The sequence below is a fragment of the Palaemon carinicauda genome, chromosome 3, assembly GCF_036898095.1.
Source record: "Palaemon carinicauda isolate YSFRI2023 chromosome 3, ASM3689809v2, whole genome shotgun sequence".
NCBI lineage: Eukaryota > Metazoa > Arthropoda > Malacostraca > Decapoda > Palaemonidae > Palaemon > Palaemon carinicauda.
The window spans coordinates 177,053,300-177,055,799 of record NC_090727.1 but is presented as its reverse complement, the minus strand read 5'-3'; the positions used below and the strand labels follow the sequence as shown (position 1 = coordinate 177,055,799).

The window sequence follows — 2,500 nt, the reverse complement described above, 5'->3', positions numbered from 1 at the left end:
AGAAAAGAGCGAACTAATTGGACGTCTAATCCCATCTAGATTATAATTGACTATCAAATAAAATCGGGGAATATAAGTCTACATCATATTTACCTTTCTAAGTGGGGATACCGTAACGTGTTGAAAGGGTTTGTGTATCGCTATGATCAGTAATGCGGTCGAGGTTGGTTTGCTGTGAGCGATCAGACTAAAGCCTCCCACCATCACCAATCCGCAGTAGTCAGCCTGGTGATGAAAACTGGCCTAACCCATTGTCCTACAATGGACTAGAAACGGCTACATTTGTTGTTGTTGTTGTTGTTGTTGTTATCATTTTGTCTCATCGTCATTATTGACAATACTGACTTAATTACCACAATAATTAAATATGGGTAGTTTTATTATACATATCTCAGTGTCAGTGGTCATTTGAACAGATAGAAAATCCCCAAACATCCTTCAATGGTCTAAGGTTTGATTTTAGAGAGGAAAATGTTACAAAAGATATATTAATGTACTGACATTGTAGTCTTCTTTTTAATATTTGAGGAAATATGATCGTCTAGAAGTAAGTCTTGCAACCTAATTTTTAATTATTTTCTTGGAGCATTCTAACTTTTAACTTCTGAAATGCAAAGAGATAATTTTGACTCTTTGAAAGGGAGACAAGAGAATTCTAGCTCTGTGCGTTCATGGGGCTAACCATTAAATGAATATTATCGTTTGATTAAATATTTATAGAAATGTTTCATTCACCAGTATACAAGCTTGTACTGTATGAGTCTTGGTAAAACTTATCGAGACCTTTGAGACAACTGCGAGACTCATTTACTACGAACAGTTAATGGGCCTTTGTTTTGGTTAAAACTATTGGACCCTAGTGAAGATTAGGTAAATAATTCAGATTAGGTTAGGTTACGGAAGTTATAACCAGGTAGGATATGGTTTGCTATAAAGGGTTATATAGTATATAATTATATTGTGGGTTTTTAAGACATGTTACCCTAGGAGAAGTTAGATAGATTGGAACCAAAAGATAGGTTAGGTAATCTTTGGTTACTTGGAGAAGTTATGTAGGAGGTAATGCCTGGACCGGGGTTAATAGGACAAAGGACCTACTATGCATTTCAGACGCCGTGTTATACTGTTTTTCGCAAATATCTTCTATACAAACAACGGGATCCATGTGACATTTTGGCACAGCTTCTTTGACACAGTCCGCTAATTTATGACACTACACTGCGATGCCAAGTGTGATTCATTAATGAGCTTACTCTTGGCTTTCAAGCATAAGTTGGCGAGAGCCGAGTAGGCATTCGGACAAGGGATCTCCGTGACATAGGTGTGACGCGTATAACAAACACACACACTCTCTCTCTCTCTCTCTCTCTCTCTCTCTCTCTCTCTCTCTCTCTCTCTCTCTCTCTCTCTCTCTCTCATGGATACAATTCTCACCTTTATCCATATAAAATAAGGCATGTAATGAGTTTTTTTTCGTTAAATACTCATAACATACAGCCTGGAATCTTGACCAAGAGTAGGGTTGGAAGTGGGTGCTAGAGGAGTAGTGTGATCATTTCAAGATTTATTATTAATTATCATTATTACAATTATTATTATTATAACCATTTACTTATAAATGCTTTATAAGTCAGGGAAGTGGATGCTGTAAGTAATGGAAGTGGATGCTTACTTAATAGTTTAATGTAGACCTTGACAGGTAGCAGATATCTATGATTTGACAAATGATGCAAACATGATTATATAGCATACATTCTATTTCACTCTCTGTCACTTTCCAAAAATAAGTCTTCCTCATCATCACTGCCGAGGTTTATTATGACAGAATCCACGCTTCGTTGTATGTTGTCCGTGGACCAGTACTCTTCCTCAAAGCTTATGGATCGTCTTACTCCTCGAACCCTTCACCACCACCAAACTTTATACTTATGTTTGCCATCATTCACGCTCGTTAGCTCGTTATCACCCGCCACATACCCTCCCTCGCCTTTATTTTCACGTTGTATCACTCAAATATAAAGTGACATATACAGTACCACATAATGCATATATATATATATATATATATATATATATATATATATATATGTATATATACATATATATATATATATGTATGTATATATACATATACCTATATATATATATATATATATATATATATATACACACACATTATGAATGGAGCATGCACCAGTGGTAGGTTTCTATGTTAGAGAGAGAGAGAGAGAGAGAGAGAGAGAGAGAGAGAGAGAGAGAGAGAGAGAGAGAGTGCTTGTTATACGCGTCACACCTACGTCACAGAGATCCATTGTCCGAATGCCTACTCGGCTCTCGCCAGCGTATGCTTGAAAGCAAAGAGTAAGCTCATTAATGAAACACACTTGGCATCGCATTGTAGTGTCATAAATTAGCAGACTGTGTCAAAGAAGCTGTGCCAAAATATCACACTGATCCCGTTGTTTGTATAGAAGATATTTACGAAAAACAGTATAACACG

At 36.5% G+C, this 2,500-nt stretch overlaps 1 protein-coding gene across 1 annotated transcript in view; it reads left to right on the top strand.

Annotated features, from left to right (window-relative positions):
- The window catches only part of LOC137638115 (PDF receptor-like), a 43,138-nt gene that overhangs the window by 25,944 nt on the left and 14,694 nt on the right, over positions 1-2,500 (top strand). The window lies entirely within an intron of this gene.